This window comes from Pan paniscus, chromosome 6 (assembly GCF_029289425.2).
Source record: "Pan paniscus chromosome 6, NHGRI_mPanPan1-v2.0_pri, whole genome shotgun sequence".
Lineage (NCBI taxonomy): Eukaryota > Metazoa > Chordata > Mammalia > Primates > Hominidae > Pan > Pan paniscus.
The window spans coordinates 59,609,620-59,630,950 of record NC_073255.2 but is presented as its reverse complement, the minus strand read 5'-3'; the positions used below and the strand labels follow the sequence as shown (position 1 = coordinate 59,630,950).

The 21,331-nt window shown below is 43.2% G+C and overlaps 1 long non-coding RNA gene across 1 annotated transcript in view; it reads right to left on the bottom strand.

Moving 5' to 3' along the window:
- LOC117980961 (uncharacterized) overlaps positions 1-21,331 on the bottom strand; it is a 45,765-nt gene that overhangs the window by 7,091 nt on the left and 17,343 nt on the right. Inside the window, exon 2 of the long non-coding RNA XR_004672476.2 lies at positions 14,797-14,914. This is a non-coding gene — a long non-coding RNA (uncharacterized LOC117980961). The remainder of the gene's footprint in view (positions 1-14,796; positions 14,915-21,331) is intronic.

Sequence of the window (21,331 nt, the reverse complement as noted above, 5' to 3'; positions counted from 1 at the left end):
TCTATCCCACCTTCAGTATGCCTGGGACAGGGAACACCACACAGCCGCCTTTGTCCTGTTGGTGGCCCACGGGCACTGGGTCAAAATTAGCAATACTAGCACTTTGCCTTTTTGTGCCCACAATACTTCGATCCTCCTGATACTTCCTTCCCTTGCCGCTCTGCTAACCTTGGGCAGGTTTTGGCCTAGGTCCCTTCTTGTGTCTTGACTGGCATTTCAGTGGTTAGTCCCCACATTGGTACACGATGCCCGCCCAGAGCTGGCCATGCCTCCTTTTGATTGGCTCTCCCCTGAAGCCTGTGCTGCCCTGGCCAGCCTTGGTCAAGACTTACAGGCCTTGATGAGGCAAACTATCCAGATCTTCTCTGGGCTAATAGCTCATGCATTCATTTCATAGACATTAATTGGTGGGATACCAGCTTGATGCCAAGCTCTGCGTTAGGCCTGGGGATAGCAAGATACATAGACAATGGTCTCTGTCTTAGAAGGCCTTTGAGGTACCCAGATTGCAGTGACAATGACCCATATTTGCACTTGTGAGAGTAGTCTCATTATTCTGGAGCTAGCAGCTGATATATTTTTTGATGTCCCAGCATATAATATCTTATGATTTTAGGCATCCTGCAAATACAAACTTAGAAGCTGCCAACAGGATCTCTTCAACATCCACAAAACCCAGTGCACTGATGGCGGCAAGGAAGTTAGCACAAAGAAAATTGGAAATACATGTTCCTATGTGATTGTGAGCTCTACCTCCTTGGCGGTCAGGACACCACGTAGCAATGGCAAGACTTGGGCATCTGCCTCTGTTGAAGATGGAGGTAGAACTGCAGCTTTTAAAAAAATAATCAGCTGTGAAAAACTGGGAAAAATAGAGCTTTTGAAATGCCACTCTGCCTTGCATAATTCTGGAATAAACAAAACAAAAAGTTTCCAGAACAGTGTTTCGGCATGTGTCCTTAATAACCTTGTTTATGAAAAGTACTTGAGATATAGCCTAGCACCTGGAGTAAATGAAAGAGTAAATAAATGTCTCCTGGAGCTATTTTATGTGATACCACTGGCCAAGTCTATATCCTAGTATCACAACACTGCTTCTACGAGAAAATTTAATTCTACTTCTATCGATTCAAATACAGCCCCTTTCTTGATGCATGTGTGTAAGACAATATCCTCTGGCCCAACATGTCCTTTTTGAGACAGACCTCAGCAGAGACATGCGTCCTTGGCCCTGCCTTCCCTAGACAATGGGGTCACCTCAACCGGATATCATTACCAATGAAAAAACCTTAAAATCAGTGCTCACCCAGGTCTAATACAGGTCAGAGTGGTCATTTGGCATCCCTTGAAACAGGGATTCTTTGTCTTGGTCCAGTGCTTTTCTAGAGGAGAAGGCTGGGTGCTGCCTGAGAGAGAAGGGAGAAAGGTGGTCCCTGTCAGCGGTTCTTATCTTTCTCTAAGACAGGAGCCTCTGGGAATCAGCCCTGCCTCCCTGCAGACAGAATAGTGACCAGGTGTCACTCAAGCATGTTCACACTGATGGTTTAGCAAAGTATTTTTTTCAACGACATCAGAACATCCTGAAAGACTTGTGATGACTGCGCTACACAAACATCTTGCCAGCTTTCCGTGATTATGGACTATTGCCCACAAAATGGTTTAGTGGCCCAGGGGATGGGACCACAAATTGCTTAATCCAGTACTGATAAGAAAATGATGTTCTGCTCAGAGACGAGGCTGAAAGCAGACCCTCTGCTTTCTCTATGCCCTGGTGAGTCTCAGGTTACACCAGTAAATAATCCCTCTTCTTTATTAAAGAACCACGCAGAAGTGCTCAGGAAATTACTGTTTAATCATGTAATATCCAGATTGCTCAAACAGTAATCTAGAGAGAGAATTTTTATGGCGCATTTAATATTTTGTTATTTCAAGAACATGCTGCCTTGTGTATAGCAGAATGTCTGCAAACATTTGTGGACTCATTGATTATAGAATTAAGCTATTTACATTTTTAAAAGAAACATCAAGAATTAGGCTTACCACTGCTTTAAAAGATATACATCAATGTTTTTCTGACTGTGAAAAATTTACAGTTCTAGAAATTATCCTGCATCATTTTTAAAGGGCATGCATAAGGAAATACACTCTACAGTCAAAATATTAAAAATATCAATGCAAGGTGGAGACAGCATGACAAACATTGCAAAAGAGGAAAGAAACGCAGGCCAGGGTCGCCCACCCACTCACCAGCTGGGGGCACTGCTGTTGGGGCACATGATTTACCCATATTGACAAAATTCCTATTATTGTTGTTACTCTAGTTTTTATCCACAAAATACACACCAGAGTCAATTGGTAAGTGGAAAATAATTATTTTTTCTGGAAATCCTAATCAGTATTTCTCAGTGTTTACAAAGAATCGAGGAAGAACAAGTGGCTTCAAATACAACAGAAAATATTTCATTCAATAAAAGCATTTGGAGGAAAATATTGCAGCATGGCCTTCCTGGCTTCAAGTGTTCTCGGGAAGAAAATGCACATCCATCTGTGATGGCTTGACAAAACATGTCTGCTGAGGAGGAAAAGAGGCCAAGCTCATCAATCTCTTAAGTTTCCTCTAGTATTAAAGTGATCTTAATCCATTTTTAATTGGATTTTTATGAAAGTAGCTATCACATGGTTCCAAAGTTGTGACCAAGCACTCATATCATAAACATCTTAATTTGCAAAGCACCAACCCTGGTTCTTGGGAAGCCAGGCAGCCTGCAAATACAAACTTAGAGGCTGCCAACAGGATCTCTTCAACATCCGCGAAACCCAGAAATCGTTTACAGCGTGTATTGTCTTCGTGTATGCACATTTGCTGGAGAGAGGATCAGTTTCAAAGAGGCCCCTGACGCTAAATCTGCTGCCCTTGGGAATTCTGTGACCAGCACTGTGCTCTATTTGATGGCCCCCAAACAATATAACCTCTTAAACTCTGTTTCTTTTCTTTTTTTTTTTTTTTGAGATGGATTTTCGCTCTTGTTGCCCAGGCTGGAGCGCGATCTCAGCTCACTGCAACCTCTGCCTCCTAGGTTCAAGCGATTCTCCTGCCTCGGCCTCCCAAGCAGCTGGGATTACAGGCATGTGCCACCACACCCAGCTAATTTTGTATTTTTAGTAGAGATGGGGTTTCATCATGTTGGTCAGGCTGGTCTCGAACTCCCGAACTCAGGTGATCCGCCCTCCTTGGCCTCCCAAAGTGCTGGGATTACAGGCATGAGCCACCACGCCCAGCCAACCTCTGTATCTTTCATTACGTTGAGAGGACCTCCTCTTCTTACTTCTGGGACTCATTAAATCCAAGAGTCCCTCTGAGTGGCTTCCCATGGCATCTACCCCAACCCCTCCACACGAATGGAAAGCTCTCTCCTCTGCCTACTCGGCTACTGCGGTGGTGCTTACCCACACTGGGGAGGATGCGTGTGTGCTGGGCTCCTGCTCACCTCTGGGCCCAGCCTTTTGCATGGTTTCTGGAACTAAGGCCAAATAATATGCATCAAATTGAGTGGATTTGATGACTCTCCTATCCCCCCATTTCTTCCACACATAAAGCTGACCAGTTTCTTTTTCTGTTTGTTTTTTGCATGTGCTTATTTTTTATCTTATTTTTTGTTTAACGTTTAAATTCAGGGGTCCATGTGTACGTTTGTTATATAGGTAAACTTGTGTCACGGGGATTTGTTGTACAGATTATTTCATCACCTGGAATATTAAGCCTAGTACCCATTAGTTGTTTCTCCTGATCCTCTCCCTCCCCTCATTCTCCATCCTCCAATAGATAGGCCCCAGTGTGTGCTGTTCACCTCTATGTGCCCATGAGTTCTCATTATTTAGGTCCCACTTACAAGTGAGAAGATTTGGTATTTGGTTTTCTGTTCCTGTATTAATTTGTTAGGGATAATGGCCTCCAGCTCCATCTTTCTTCCTGCAAAGAATATAGCTGCATAGTATTTCATGGTATATATGTACCACATTTTCTTTATCCAGTCTACCATCGATGGGCATTTAGGTTGATTCCATGTCTTGCTATTGTGAATAGTGCTGCACTGAACATACACATGTATGTGTCTTTATGATAAAATGATTTATATTCCTTTGAGTATATACCCAGTAATGGTATTACTGAGTTGAATGGTAGTTCTGTTTTTTGGTCTTTGAGGAATTGCCACACCGTCTTCCACAATGGTTGAGCTAACTTACACTCTCACCAATGTGTATAAGCATTCCTTTTTCTCCACAACCTTGCCAGCTTCCGTTATTTTTGACTTTTTAATAATAGCCATTCTTACTGGTGTTAGATGGTATCTCATTGTGGTTTTGATTTGCATTTCTCAAATGATCAGTGATGTTGAGCTTTTTTCATATGCTTATTGACAGCATGTATGTCTTCTTTTGAAAAGTGTCTGTTCATGTCCTTTGCCTGCTTTTTGATGGGGGTGTTTGTTTTTTTCTTGTACATTTTTTTAAGTTCCCTATAGATGATGCTGGATATTAGACCTTTGTTGGATGCATAGTTTGCAAAAATTTTCTTCCATTCTGTAGGTTGTCTGTTTACTTTGTTGATAGTTTCCTTTGCAGTGCAAAAGCTCTTTAGTTTAACTATGAAAGAGGTCCCATTTGCCAACTTTTGATTTTGTTTCAATTGCTTGTGGCATCATCATGAAATATTTGTCTATTCCTATGTCCAGGATAGTATTGCCTAGGTTATCTTTCAGAGTTTTTATACTTTTATACTTTAAGTCTTTAATCCATCCTAAATTGATTTTTGTACATGGTATAAGAAAGGGGTCTAGTTTCAATCTTAGGCATATGGCTAGCCAGTTATCCCAGCACCATTTATTGAATACAGAATCCTTTCTCCGTGGCTTTTGTCAGGTTTGTTGAAGATCAAATGGTTGTAGGTGTGTAGCCTTATTTCTGGGTTCTCTATTCTTTTCCATTGGTCTATGTGTCTGTTTTTGTACTAGTACCATGCTGTTTTGGTTACTGTAGCCCTATAGTGTAGTTTGAAGTCAGGTAGCATGATGCCTCCAGCTCTGCTTTTATTTTGCTTAAGATTTCCTTGGCTACTGGGAAGTGAGGAGCCCCTTTGCCCAGCTGCTGCCCGTCTGGGAAGACAGGAGGGCCTCTGCCCAGCTGCTGCTCCATCTAGGAAGTGAGGAGCGCCTCTGCCCACCCCCGGCATCATCTAGGAAGTGAGAAGCACCTCTGCCCGGTGGCCACCATCTGGGAAGTTGGAGCACCTCTGCCTGGCCACTGCACTGTCTGGGAAGTGAGGAGTTCCTCTGCCTGGCCTCCACACGGTCTGGGAAGTGAGGAGTTCCTCTGCCCTGCCGAGGCCCTGTCTGGGAAGTGAGGAGCGCATATGCCCGGCCGCCCCCCTCGTCTGGGAAGTGAGGAGCCCCTCTGCCCTGCCGCCCAACTGACTGGAAAGACAGGAGTGCCTCTGTCTGGCCGCCACCCTGTCTGGGAAGAGAGGAGTGCCTCTGCCTGGCTGCCCACCTTCTGGGAAGTGAGGAGAGCCTCTGCCCGGCTGCCCACCTTCTGGGAAGTGAGGAGCACCTCTGCCCTGCTGCCCAATTGACTGGGAAGAGAGGAGCACCTCTGCCCAGCTGCCCACCTTCTGGGAAGCAACCCTCCAAGTGTGAAGTGACAGCCTTGTGTGTGATCTTTCTGCCCTCCCCAAGTTTGCATTTTTGACATTAAAGTTTACTTTTTAATTAAAAAAAAATTCCTTTGCTATTAGGGCTTTTTAGTTCCATACGAATTTTAAAAATAAGTTTTGCTAGTTCTGTGAAAAATGTCGTTGGTAATTTAATAGAAATAGCATTGAATCTGTAAATTGCTTTGGGCAGTATGGCCCTTTTAATGATACTGAGTCTTCCTATCCAAGAGCATGGAATGTTTTTATATTTGTTTATGTCATCTCTGATTTCTTTGAGCAGTGTTTTGTAAACTTCATTGTAGAGATCTTTCACCTCCCTAGTTAGCTGTATTCCTGGGTATTTTATTCTTTTTGTGGCAATTGTGAATGAAACTGCATTCCTGACTTGGCTCTCAGTTTGACTGTTGTTGGGCTTACCAGTTTCTGATCAGGACAATTTCTGGAATTCATTCTGTCTCTTCAAATTCTTTGCACAGTAACTTTTCCTTAGGCCCCTTAATCTGTCACTGAGGAAAATTTTAAGAAAATACAGAATGGTGCAGGATTAAAATGGCCATCGATCCCACCTCACCACAAAGGTTTGGCTTTGTGTTTGCAGCCTGCTTTTCTCTTCCTCAATTGTTTTGGCACAACTGGCTGAACAAATAGTGTTTTGGAGTGTGAAATGATGAAATAGTGTTTTAACATGAAACTCCATGGCAACAATGTAATGCATTCATGGTAAGGGGCACAGTCATAAGATGTGACTCTGCCAATGTTTGATATTTTACTAGTGTGTACAAACTAATTAAACTGATTGCACTATAAGCATGACTTGATATTTCCATGTACTTTCCTCTGACAGAAAAGGTGTCAAATGTAAAATCTGATCTTAAATAAAGGCCTGTAATGACATTTACTTTCCTGACCTGCGTAGCCAAACTGAAATTTATATAGTTCTTCCTTGAAGCCAAAAGAAATATAGGTTTGACTCAAAACTGCTTTTAGGACTCTGGCCTGAGGAGCCTAGGTTGAATTCATGAAGGTGAGGCGTGTCCCAGGGGTGCTGCTCTTGCCTGTGGAAAACGATCTCCTTGTCCAGAGCCCAGCTTGAGCCACAGGGAGATTGCACTGGGCATTGGACAACAAAGGACAGGGCTCTGACCTCCTCTGGTGAGAACAGCCATTTCTAGGACTGTAGGATTTTAATACCTGGATGTCTGTTTCTATAGAAATACTGAGAAACAACAGGCAGAGGGTGGGTGGTAGGCACTGGACCAAGATGATTTTAAGAATTTCAATCAAGGAAAATACCACATAACTTGGCTCTCAGAAAATGAAAGGAGATTCAGGCATGAAATTAAGGACCCAACCAGCTTAGTTCCTGAAAACAGCCAGCATTCTTCCTGGAGCTGCTGTACGCGCTGGGCCCTGGACGGGTGTCTGTGTGGCACTAAGTCCCCAGAAGAGGTTCTCCCTCCATGGGGCAAGAACTGCTTGAAACAGGGGGTACACCAGATGCCTCAGCTCCAGAGGGAAGAAGACCTACAGGGTCCTCATGTCACTCAGTGAAAAGCACTGTGGGGCCACCCATGGCTGTGGTTTCAGGTGAGAACTGCAGGAAGAATTCTGAACCCAGGTGGAGAGAAGACAAAACGTGTTGAATATGAAAACTCACAAGCACCAGAGGAAAGCAATGCCTGCCTTCTCCAGGTGCCACCATACCCCATGCGAGAGCTGATGTGCTCACTTAAGGGTTCTAAACTCCAACTTTACAAAAGCAACCTCAATCACCTTCAAGGGCGTCTGATGACATCTGAGATAACAGAATTGGGCTGTGTGGGTTACTGGACTCAATTTCAAGATTGTCTCAGAAATGTTTTTGATTGACACGTTTCTGAATCAAGTTCCTGTGGGTATATGTAAGAACTTATCAGGGCTGCAATATTTTGAGACTCGATGGTCAGATGGCAACTCTCCCCTGCTCTTTGATGATTGAGATGGGGAAATGTCTGCAACAAAATGCATGGGAATCCTCAACGTCCTCTCAAAACCTGGAACGGCTCCAAGGTTCCTTTCACCCATTGCTCCTACTTCTATCCCCCATGGTCCTGCGGAGCGAGGCTGGCCCTCTTTCCGATGACTGCCATTAAGGTGGCTGCAGATGGTTGGCAGCATCTCTGAATTCTCTCTTCTTCCGTGTTTCCTCAAAGGAGAGGATTTTGAGTCGTTCAACTGTCTTTGTTGCATTTTTTTCCCGAATGTGCCAGTCTATCAGAAAATATTTGGGCTTAGAATTTAACACTATATTCCTCAATAAATAATCATGAAAAGCATCAGAAAGCCAGTCTGAAGACTGCAGAGAAGAGCAGGCCCACTGTGTGCAGACGTCTCTCCTGCTGTAGCATGTGGTAGGCTCACATCTATAGAGCTCTAGAAACAGCATAGTACCAGAGACTGACGCTCATGTGTTCTCTGCTAACTAGAAACTGAATTCATAACTTAAAAATTGAGAGCAACCAAAATAACCTTTAATACTTGAATGAATAAGCAAACTGCAGTATATCCAGACAACAGAATATTATCCACTGGTTTTAAAAAAAGAGCTCTCAAACCACAAAGACATGGAGGAACCTTAAATGCATATGCCTAAGTAAAAGAAATCAGTCTGAAAAGACTCCATGCTATATGATTCTTAATGTACAGCACACTGAAAAAAAAAAACTATAAAAATGGTAAAAAGATCAGTGGTTTCCAGGTGTTGAGAGCTACAGGGAGGAGCATACATAGGTTAAGCACAGGGGATTGTTAGATCAGTGAAAATATTCTGTATGATGCTATGATAATGGATGAGTGATACTGGCATATGTGAAAACTCATTAAACTCTACAACACAAATTATCCAACTATATAACAAAAGGGTAAACCCTAATTTAAATTACAGATGTTAGCTAATAGTAATGTACTAACGTTGGTTTGTTGGTTGTAACAAAGGTACCACACCAATGCAAGGTGTTAATTTTTAAAAATAGCCAAAAACCAAAAAAACCAACCTCCAAACAAAATAGAAAGTACTCTTCCTAAACTCTTCTGCTGCATTTTCCTGTGGGTTTTGAACCCAAAAGGAGGCTTTGAGGCAGCCCCTGTCCCACCACATTGCTCCCTGCCCCGACAGGAGAGTTTCTGACCCTGATTCTGTTGCCCGACACATGGCTGTTCTTTTGTACATACATGAGTACTTGCTAGCCAAATATTTGGTGAGCATGCTCTTTATTCATCCATATGCCATGAATATAAGTGAATGGAGCAATTTATTCAACAACTATTGTTAAGTAACTGGTAGGAAGCAGGCATTGCTAGGTGTCATTGAACAAAATGGCCAATAACCTCTGTCGTGGAGCTGAGACAGTCAGCGTGGCATCGTAATGAGGTATGCAGTGACAGTACTGTTTGATTCACTGCATCATGTGACAGCAGGTGGAGAACGCAGATCTGGGTGGGATCCTACTTCGCCAGTTACTAGCGAAGTCTTCTTGAGAGCTGACTTTACTTTCTGAGCTTTAGCGCTCTCTTCTGCAAGTCCAGGGTCATTACTTCTGTGGAGAACTTTTTTCAAGCTTGGAAAAGACAATGTATACAAACTCCAGCAGATCGGGTTTTTTGAGGCAGGAATTCTCAACTGTTTCTGTCTCTGTCCCTGTGTTTCCGTTTTACCCCTTCCACCCACCCACCCACACACACACACATATGCGCGCACACACACACATATTTCCTTCTATAGTTTCCTATTTCCTATTTAAATGAATGTTACTGGTAAAAAAGGAAATTTGCTCTTACATGCCATGCAGTGTTTCTAGGGTAACTCTTTAGTCTCCTAGTTGGTGACTGACACGTTTTAAAATCTGTTCCAGATGTGGGGTGGGGGGAGGGGGGAGGGATAGCATTGGGAGATATACCTAATGCTAGATGACGAGTTAGTGGGTGCAGCACACCAGCATGGCACATGTATACATATGTAACTAACCTGCACAATGTGCACATGTACCCTAAAACTTAAAGTATAATAATAAAAGAAAACAACAACAACAACAACAACAACAACAAAAAATCTGTTCCAGAATTTTTAACACTCACTATAACAACATCGTAGATTGGAGAATGCAGCATATTTGGATTTGCCAATTCCAATCTTCTACCACCCTGACCAAATCCTGCATGCGCAACCAGAGAAACTACTGTAATGTGACAGGGGCCCTTGATTTCTGTGAGGCTGCAGCGGGCAGCTGAGGGGAGAAACTGAGCCTGGACAGACAGGGGCCTCCAGAGTTGGAAATGGGCAACGTAACTTTGGCGGATAGACAAGAAATTGTGAAACGTGAAATGCTGATGGAATTATCCTAAAATAATTGATCATTTTGCTCCGCCGGGGTGATGAGGAGTGAAGTGAGGAGCTGGAGTAATAGATCCCAATGGTGCAAAGTGCAGGGTGACTTGGAATAAAAGAGTGGAGAAGGTGAAGAGAATGAGTACGTGGTTTAGTGGGATTTAAGTTTATTATTTCACAGGTGGGATAATCACGGTGCTGGCTTAGCTTAGGGTGTGGCCAAGAGCACAGACTACTCAAATAGCATGGAAGTGAAGATTGTCAGAGTATAACAGAAGAATGTTTTTAGAAAAATAATAACAAGGAATAAGTATCTGTACCTGATATCAAAACATACTGTAGCATCATGTTGAAAACAAATAAATATGAATGAAAAGTATAAAAACATATGAATGCAAATGTGTAGAGAGCCCAGAAATTGACCTAGATTAGTGTAGGATTACTATAACCTTGTAAAACAGCAAAACATCATAAATGATATTGAGTTAATGATACAGTGTTGTGGAAAAAAATATATACAACTATATTCAAAATTCCCAAATATATCAAAGAACAAGATATTAAGGAAATTATAGATGGGCCAGCAAAAAGGCAGAACTTTAAAGTGTTGATAACATTCTAAGAATTAAGGCAATATAAGATAGAAGAGAAAAATAACAGATGCAATTACATAAAAATATACAATTTTTCTAAGTAAAAGAAAGGATAATATAAAAATTACACAAGAAGATTGGGTAAGACATGCAAGTAGAATGCAGACATGAAATGAGGCAAGTGGTATAAACAAATATAGCCCTCATGGAAAGTTAAAAGGCTATAAAAATATTTATAAGACTCAGACCAGTATTCTAACTCCTAAGGATTTATTCTAAGAAAACAGTGGAAAGGAAAAAAAGTGAAGTCCATTGAAGTATTGATTGTAACGTGATCTGTAACTGTAAAATAATAAAAAAAAAAGTATCTAACAATAAGGAAATGGTTAAGGAAATTAGGACATAGTAGCTAAATGGCATATTTAGCTATTAAAATGGTAATTTAAAAATATGAAATTATATTATGTAATAATAAAACATTTGAGAGAAAAATTTAAGGCTATGGCTATAATTATTTATATGGTTACAGACATGAAAATAATAGACTAAAATGTAAGGTAATTACTTTGTGAGTTAGGTTTATGGATGACTTTTTTCCTACAATTTTATTTAAGAGTTTAAAATATTGTTTTATAAGAAAAGTATGGGAGCATGAAGTAGACGGCATGGGCAGGAAAGAAAGCGGAGCCGGCTCCAGGTCTCACTGAAACCAGGACGGCAAGGCACCCAGATGAGGCACAGGCTGAAAAACGTCTAGACTGAGTCCGAGGCTCAAAGGCCATTTCCTAAACACTGAATTCTCTAACTAACACTAGAGTTAATTTGTGTTACTCACAGGAGGCGGGTTTGCTCTAGGGTGCAGAGAATGGGGACTGGAGGAAGGAATGCTGGAGAAGTGTTGTTCTTGGTTTTGAATCTGACAGACTGCCCATGTCCTAACCACACACACACACACACACACACACACACACACACACACACACACGATAACTACTGGGGGCCATGGATGTGTTAATGTGAAAATTATTACACAATGAATATGTGTATCAAATTATCACATCTTATGCCTTGATTGTAACTGCCTTTTAAGTAGTTTGGTGGCTGAACTGGGTTTCTTTGCTATCTGAGCCATTAATTTCACAGAAGTCTGACAGGGGTGCAGAGTGCATGAGGGCCCTCTTCTGCCGTGGGTCCGTGCTGGGACAGTGTAGGCCACAGTTGCCAAGAGGGTGAACTTCTGGGCAGCAAGGCCATGCTGAATGGCTAAGGGCAGTTTGGTTGGAAGGTCCTCTCTGCTGGGCTTTTCCCAAGGAAGGGGAGTGAAAGCAGAATCTTCAGCAACCGCGTTGCAGGATAAAAGCTGCCAAGGGGAAGAGCATTTTGACAGGGAGAGGAATTGTGCGCCACAGAAATCGCGCTCTGGAGTAAGGCAATGAAAGGTAGATAAAATCTACTTTTGCCAAATGTTTGGTTTTAGTTCTCTTCTGGGGTAATACTTAAAATATTCAAGTGGTTAGGACCTAACCATTCTGAATTAAACCATCCTGAATTCTGTAGCTGCTGGAAAGGGGAAAGACAGTGATAGGGTGACAGGGCACTAGGAAGGGGGTGGGCTTGGAGCAGTGGCCATTTACCAAGCAGTTGGACACATCTCAATATTTTAACAAGAAGCAAGGCCATCTCAGTGCTTATTAGCCTTGGTCCTTTCTCTTCTCTTCTTCTTCTTGGTGGCTATAGCCTCTATTTGTTCTTTCTTTGCCTTTACCAGCTGAGCGCAATTCCCTTTCCCTCTGCTCGTGAGTCACATCATGCACTTCCTGTCCTGAATGAATGTGTGTGTGGTAGGGACAGGGATCCCACATGTGGACTTACTGGTTAGGTGAGATGAGGGTAAGTGAGCAGTGATGCAATAGCCAAAGTAAGACCCACCATCACCAAGGAGGCCACGGTCTGTTCCTGTTGTGGGCAGGAAGCCAGAGGGCGCCATGGTGGCCAGCAGTGTCGACAGGGATGTTCCCAATGGGAAGTGTGCTCTGTGACAGGCAGGGGTGCAGGCACCCTTACAAACTACGTCCCCCCAGATCACAGCGAAACCTCATTCTGTTTCATACCTGGCCAGGCATGGTCGGCAATGATCAGGATGTGAGTGCTGGAGTCAGATGCTTTGGGCTGCAGTATTGGCTCCCCAAGTAATTGCCTGAGTGCCCTTTGATTACCTTGTCACTCTGAACCCACAGCTCTAAAATGAGAACAGCAATTTTACCTACTGCCCTAGGTTGCTGTGGAGGTTAAATGAGTTAGTAAGGACTCAGTAAAGATCTCATTGCTATTATTGCATTCCTCCTGTTTTATGCTGCAATTGCTGAGACTAGCTTGACTCCTTCACCCCAATCCTGTCTCAATTATACTCACATCTAGATCTTCAAAGTAGTCTACTTTGTGCTAAGACAATTTCTCAGCCTTTTTGATCAGTGCATACTTCTGATGAACATAAAAATAGTATGCCTAGTTCTCCAAGGAGATTTTGACCTACTCCTCTGTGGGACTTGCCCCTACCACCCCTTTCCTCAACTCCCATCATCCCTTGGTGGATAATCAGGGGTGAGCATAGTTTCTTTTTAATGACAAAATAATCACTTATTCAATTTGACTATGTCTACAAATTCCCAAGTACATGAATAATTTGTCCAATATTGGCTCTTAGTCTTTCAAAGAGAAAATGTTAGAGAACACCTCCACAAATGCACAGAGATTTGAAGAGCTGGACCTCCGTAAATGACCTGCATGATGAAGGCTGTGATAGACTCCAACTTCAGAGGACTGTGTTAGGGGAGGAGGAAGGTGGAATTCAGGTTTAATAAACCCAGGAGGACAGACGATGGGGTGTTGCACCAAAAACAGGCAAAGCCCAACCTTAGATCTAGATTTATTCCAGGAATAACCCCCAGAGCCTGGATCCAGAAGAGAAAGAAGAGCAGAAGCAGCAGGTGGAGAATAAGCAGAAAGTGGAGCCTGGAACAGTGCTATTGCCTGGGGCTGGCTTTCGCAGGGAAGCCTTGAAGGGGCCCGTGTCAGCATAGCAGACCTGGAAGGACCAGGGACCACAGGGGATAGTGGTCTGACAAGAGTCAACTCCTGGACATTCTCAAACCCAGCTGTGGATTGTATGCCCATGATGGCACTTTAAAAGACCACAACAAAATCACTATTTGACAAATACCACAGGAGCAGCTGTTGCAGGCAAAAGTCATCAACAGGTGTTAAAACCAGCTGGGCAGGAGAGCCGTATAACGAGAAACAGGACATTTGCTTAGTTTCAGTGTAGCTCTCTACAAGATATTTAATAATTGCAACAGGAAAAATAGTAAATGTTATGGTGGAGAAACCTGCCATATACTACCTTAACCAAGGCATCAAAGTGTAAGATCATACACAGTCTGATATGATGCATTTAGAAGGCACAATAGTCATGTTGCGGGAGACTGAGACATGACAACTAAATGCCACTTGTGGTCCTGGTCTGGATCCTGAAAAAGGACATTAGTGGGACACTGCAATTTGAATAAGGTATATGGATGTATTTCTAGTATTCTATCAATTTGAGTTCCTGGCTTTGATGATTATACTACAGTTATTTAGGATAGTGACATTTTGGGAAGGTACGAAAAGGGTATATGGGAATTTTTTGTAGTATTTTTGTAACTTTTTGTGTCCACATTTATTTATTTATTTATTTATGAGACGGAGTCTCGCTCTTTCACCCAGGCTGGAGTGCAGTGGTGTGATCTCAGCTCACTGCAAGCTCTGCCTCCCGGGTTCACGCCATTCTCCTGCCTCAGCCTCCTGAGTAGCTGGGACTATAGGTGCCCGCCACCAGGCCTGGCTAATTTTTTTGGTGTTTTTAGTAGAGACAGGGTTTCACTGTGTTAGCCAGGATGGTCTCAATCTCCTGACGTTGTGATCCGCCTGCCTCGGCCTCCCAAAGTGCTGGGATTATAGGCGTGAGCCACCGCGCCCAGCCCCAAAATTATTTAAAAATAAAATGTTAAAAATAAAGAATAATTTTTAAAAAGACAAAAACAGCAGCACTGGAAATAATAGTAAGCGATTGCCAGGCTCACCATAGTTACCTAATGGAGGCAGTGGTGGAAATTCCCATTCACGACGATGCCATGGAAGGAGGGAGGCCAGGACCCAGTCAGTAGCACGCAGAAGGCTTGTGCTCCAAAATCAAAGATCCTGACTGACCTGGAAAGAAACAAGAAATGCATTAGCCTTAGGGAAAGGGCTGCTACCTGTCCAGCCCAGCTCCATGCTAGAATGCTGACGTTTACACAGCCCCAGGGTAGAAGCCACATGCGGAGAACTAGGCTTCAGAAACCTGGGAGGCGAGTTGCCCTTTCAGAGGACGCTGTGTGGCTGTCACAAAAGGCCCAGGCTGCCTGTATGCAGGCTGCCTTCCCATGCGAGGAAAAGACTTCTACCTTCTTTAAGCTATTGCTAGTTGAAATCTTTCTATTAGTTGTAGCTACTCCTCTGTTGCCATTTTGTCCTTGCTCAAAGATACTGCAGAAAACTGCACTCCCTCCACCACCCAGGAGCCCCATTCTGAGTGGTGACATGCATACCCAATTCCCTGACCTCACATGCACCACTCGTGTCATCTCCATTCCACACGACAACCCCCAAAGGCCATGAGGCCGGGCGCATGGGAAGCGATGTGCACCTGGCCTTCCTGGAGGTGCAGTGGTCACACGCAAAGTCCTGTGGCAGACAAGGAGAGGCTGTGTACAGCTTTGGCGGCTGTGCAGTGCTTCCACCCCATCTGTGGACACCTCCTCCTCCCAATCTTGCACCTGTATCCTGTGCTCTCGGCACACTGTGCGCTTGTACTTCCCTGCGTTCTGCCGGTTCTCTGATGCCTCTGAGCCTTTGACATACAATACAGCTTCTTCTGCTAGGAACATCCTCTATTCCACCTTTTCACCTGTGCCATCTATTTTATTCTTCAGGTTTCTGCTTAAATATCATCTCTTCCAAAAAGCCTTCCCTGACCTCGGAAGATGGGTTAGATGCCACTCTGGTGCATGAATATTTTCACTTCGTCTTTCTCCATCACAGCATCCACCACATCACATCACGATCACTCGCTGATTTGTCCATGTGGACTATGGAGCAAGGACAGTATATCTCTGGAACCTAATACAATACCTGGAATATAGTATGACTTCAATAACCAATTGATGAATGGGTCAATGGCAAACTTTATGAAGTCACACGATCATGACTTATCCCAGTGATGTGATATTGGACGGCCCTAACACTTCTAATTTCTCCAAGTCACAACTATTGCTAGCTTTTGTGAGACCACCCAGACCCCCACTGAGCCCAGCTGCAGCACTGTTTCATAGCAACGGATTCACTGGACCATATCCTAAAGTAGGGGTGAGATTGGAAATGGGAAGGCTTTCCCATGAGCCATTGATTTCGTTAATCGCATCCTCACTACTTGCATCATCCACTAGAACAAGAAAGTCAAGTTATCTGTCCTGCTGTCTCCAATTCAAGCTGGGAAGAAAAAGAAGTAAGTGTTTCACATCGTAAAGAGAAACAAAGGAAAAATAACGATGCTTTAAAAGAGGTTGACGATTTCAACACCTCCAATCCACTCTCATTCACTCTGTACTTTACTTAGTAAAGTAAGACAAAAAATGTCCCATTAAAGAAGCACACAAAACATTTGCATTTGAATGAGTAAAATTCCAAAACCCCAGTAATGTAAAGCAGCAGCTGTGGTGTGGGAGAAAAGAAGTTTTGGACTAGGAGATCTAGGCCTGGCTCTGCTTCCAGTAGCTAGGTGACTTTTCCAACTCAGCCGGTCTGAACTTGGGTTTCCTCTTTAGTACACGAAATGTTGAACTAAATAAACGACCTCTAATAGCCCCAGCCAAGTTTATCTCTTATCATTGTGCGCAGTAGACACAAATGGCAGTTTCCAATCATCTCCCCCAACCAGTCCACACCCAGGAGAGCCTGGAGGTTAGGGAGTGACACCCACAGGGAAGGATTATGCAGCTATACTTTCCCCAGTGCCTCCCTTAGATCATCAGTAGTGGTGGAAATGCTTTCAAACCTAGAAGTCCCTGGGTACAGGTGAGAGGTGAGTCTTAATCTTATTTTTTAACTTTTCAATTTTTTTTTTTTTCTCCCTGAGACGGAGTCTCGCTCTGTCACCCAGTCTGGAGTGCAGTGGTATAATCTCAGCTCACTGCAACTTTCGCCTCCCGGGTTCAAGCGATTCTCCTGCCTCAGCTTCCTGAGCAGCTGGGATTACAGGCACGCACCACAACGCCCAGCTAATTTTTTGTATTTTTAGTAGAGATGGGGTTTCACCATGTTGGTCAGGCTGGTCTCGAACTCCTGACCTCGTGATTCGCCTGCCTCAGCCTCCCAAAGTGCTGGAATTATAGGCGTGAGCCACCGGGCCTGGCCCTAATCTTATTTAAAGACCATAAAAATCTATAAAACTTTCTCTCTTTTTTTTTTGCTTTGTGTAGCAAAATCTTCTTTTTCAGGAGCTGAGGAGTCAGAGAACATTTGGTGTGTGGTGCTGCTGTGTCTAGGTAGGGGTTTCCTGTCTGTAATTTCTTTCCGCTCCAGACAATCTGGGCTCCTTGAGGAATGGCAGTCCGCACTGTTCCTTGGTAGACAGGGTGGATTCCTCATGGCGTTTCTATTATTGTTTACTTAAACTGTTATTTTAAACTATTACTGATATTTTACTTTTCAATTATGAAAGTCTTGTGCTTCTAAGTTATAATAATTATGATTTGATGAGAATCTACCATGTCCAAGTTTTGGGGATGTATGCTTCATATGCAATATAATTTAAATGTCAAAACGTACCTTTGACTGAAGTGTTCCTCTTCATTTTACAAAGAAACCAAAACTAAAATATCTTGCCCCAGTCAAACAAATGGAGGAGCTGAAATCCAGACCCAGGTCACTGCAATCTTGGTTTCTCACCCACTCCCACTCCTTCTGAAGGTCAGGATTCATATCTTTCACTTCCATGGTTTTTATTCCCAAATTCTTTTACATTTTTTATATAGAAGAAATATTTACTAGCATAAATTGTATTTCTTCCTGATAAACTCTCTGTAATTTAAGTATAATGAATGTAGAGCCATATTAATATTGAAGAGGTCCCACCTCATCTCGTCAAAGAGGCTTGAGGAGACTTGGTGACTGAGGCCCGCTCCTCCCAGCTGGAAGCTGAGTGCCTTCTGAGCTTAGGGAGACTAGGCATGAGCCTTACAGTGGTTCCAGTTGGAATAAGATATATAGGAAGGAAAAGAGAAAAGATCCTAAGGAATTGCAGGCTGCTGGGTTGATGGCTGGATTCAGAGAACGGTGGTGAGTGAAAGGGTGGGCTGCAGAAAGGTTCCCACACTTAGCATTGGAAAGTGAATCACATCCATCCCAATGTGGACATCAAGGAAGCACCTGGAGTTGGTGGTGGGGACGGAGGAGCTGTGGGTGAGTTGAGTGTGAGGAACCTGGGGGACTGTTGAGTGGAGATGAGTCCAGTTTTAGATATGGCTACAAACATTATTGAGAAGTTTGACTGAAAGCCTATATTTAAGTGAAATTTGAATCTATGTGATCAGATGAGGTTAAAAAAAAAGTGTCAAGTATAAGAGGAGAATGGATTAACTGGGGACTATCATTGATGTTCAGGAGGTGATCAAAGAAAGAAACATCACTTAAAAGCCCCAACAGGGAGCAGGAAAAGAGCAGCATCAAAATGGGGAAACATGGCGCTAAGGAGAATTCTAAGAAAAAAGTCGTCAGGAGTGTAAAATGTCAGAGAGGATAAGACCATGCTAAACTAATCATTAGCTTGAGAAAATTGCTTTAAAGCTACTGCAACAGACTACTTGACTTGTAGAAACACATAGTGACCTAATAGGTATAATTTCTCCATTATACGTAATTTTTTCAGTTCCTAAGAGACCTGAAACACAGATTATTACATTGGTGGAGAAAAGTAATTCCACTAATGGGCCATGATAGAGACTGCTAAAGATTTGTTTTGCTTACTTAATAGTTTTTATTGACATTTTGAAAACAAATTTTGTCCATTTTACAAGTCAATAATATCTATTCCAAGGTTGGTATTTGTGAAATGGGGGCAACCAGAACACTGACTTCATCTCCAGGGAAGTGTCTTCTAATAAGAAACCCTCCAGAGGTGCATGTGATCAAGTGCTTGATGAGTATTTCATGTGGAGTATTAGTCATTCTCCTCAGCATTTAGCTCATCGTACACTTTTCCTTCATTTAACACGTTTTTTCACTTTTCTAATTTAGAAGCATTTCAAAAATTGATTGTGATGCAGTAAGCATTAACAACGTTGACCTTATCACCATGGAAATGACTTCATTATCACTCTTGTTGCCAAAACCCATCCAGGGCAGTCTGTGATGCTGGTTTGAGACAAACAAAACAGTCAGAATGAGAAAGATTTTTCTTGGTATGAAGGGCAATTGGCCTATGTCTTCCAAAGAATCCCAGTCTCTTTCTCTGACAAAAATAAACATGCAACTTTGCTTCTCATACCGAAGAGTAATTTAAGAGACAGCACATGTCAACTTGACAGTGGTAATTCCGTAAATGAAGCTGTGGGCAGTGCAGGACTAACATGCGTTGTCCTTTTTTTTTTTTTTTTTTTTTTTTTTGAGATGGAGTCTTGCTCTGTCGCCCAGGCTGGAGTGCAGTGGTGTGGTCTCGGCTCACTGCAAGCTCCGCCTCTTGGGTTCACACCATTCTCCTGCCTCAGCCTCCCGTGTAACTGGGACTACAGGCACACCCGGCTTTTTTTTTTTTTGTATTTTTAGTAGAAACAGGGTTTCATTGTGTTAGCCAGGCTGGTCTTGATCTCCTGACCTCGTGATTCACCTGCCTCGGCTTCCCAAAGTGCTGGGATTACAGGCATGAGTCACCGTGCCCAGCCATGGCATGTATTTAAAACCAGGAAAGGAACCTCTAAGAGTTGGAGCCACATCAGTGGCTGCCCTCCTGCTGTGCCTTCTATGCGTAGTTACAATGCTGCAGTAAATTAGACACCCCCTCCTCATCAGCTCCAGGTCACTACCAAGATACCATTTCTAGTAAAGTTGGTCTTTCTCTCTGAATTTCAGTTACTTTTGAATCATGATTTTATTATTACTCATTCTGCTATTCTCCCATTCACTCAATAAATATTTTTTGATTGCCTTTCTATGTGCCTGGTACTATTGTAGTGGTAAACAAGATAATCTCTGTTTCTTAATGGGGCTTATATTTTACTCAGGAGAGGCAGAAGAGCATGGCCCCAGGGACTCACTTCCTCCCTGCCTTTATATAATAGCTCAGCAGAGTACTTGGTAGGCGCTCTACCCGAGCCTAATAGGAGGACGGGTCAGTGTCTGGTTGCCAGGTTCTGGAGGACCTTCCCTTCCAACAAGGCCACTTTCTCAACTAGAGAACGTGTGTGGTCCCACAGATATCCCCTGCTCCCTTCTCTTAAATACACACCATAAATATACAGAGTGTCATGGGGACATTGTCCTTCCTTGCTGGTGCCTTGGCCCTGATGCACCAGACTGTCTATATCCTGTCTAAGCGCTAAGGAGTAACACGACTTAAGGAGACCGTGCAACCCACTACTTCTTGGCCCGTTTTCCTCCAGTAAACTCTATTTTACACCTGAACTTTGTGGTGCTGGAACAAATAAATAAAGACAATTTTCAACAGTGCTAAGTGTGATGAAGGGAACGAAACGTTGCCATGGCTTAGACAGGGGCTGAGGCTAAGTGAGGACTACTTCAGTTGGGACAGCCGGGAAGACCTCTTTGAGGAGACGGTGATAGAACCAAAGCAGGAATGATAAAAGGCAGCAGCTGGGTGAAGAAAGACGATTAGAGCACAGGACAAGCACGTGGGGAGGCCTGGATGATAGTAGGAGCTTGACACACGTGTGGTCGGAAAGAGCCAGAGCACAGCCAGTCGGGGGAAGAGAGGGAGCCGGGGGTCTTTGGAGGGTAGATTTGACTCCAGCTACAGCAAGCAGCTACGCGAGAAGTGAAAGTGAAGAGTTAACATGATGTGATGACCGTATTTAAAAGTTTAAGTCTTGGATGTCGGGGAAAATGGCACACAGGGCCATGAATGAAGGCAGAGAACCTAGACAGGAAGCTGTCACCAAGGTCCAGCAAGAGCAAAGGGCAGAGGAGCAAACATCATTGACTGCAGTGAGAGGTAGAAGAGAGGACGGGTCCCAGATGCAGAGAGAGTGAGTGCTTTTAGTCCCTGTGTGCATGATCACAGAAAATCATGTAAAAGTTGCCACTGACAAAAAAAAAAAAGAAAAAAAAGAAAGAAAGAAAGAAAGAAAAATAAAAAAAAATATAGGAGGCAATAGGAAATGAAGATGGGCAAAGACTAGAGAATCTCATGTAAAACGGGAAGTCCACAAGGCCAAGCTTTGACAAAGCAAGTGGTTCTGAAACATTCTTGGAACATTGGTAACTCTCCAGCTTGCTGGCTGCGGCCCCCCAGGGGCTCTAGCAAGCTGGTGCTCACTGCAAAAGCATGGCCAAATAGTCTTCAAACCTGGATTT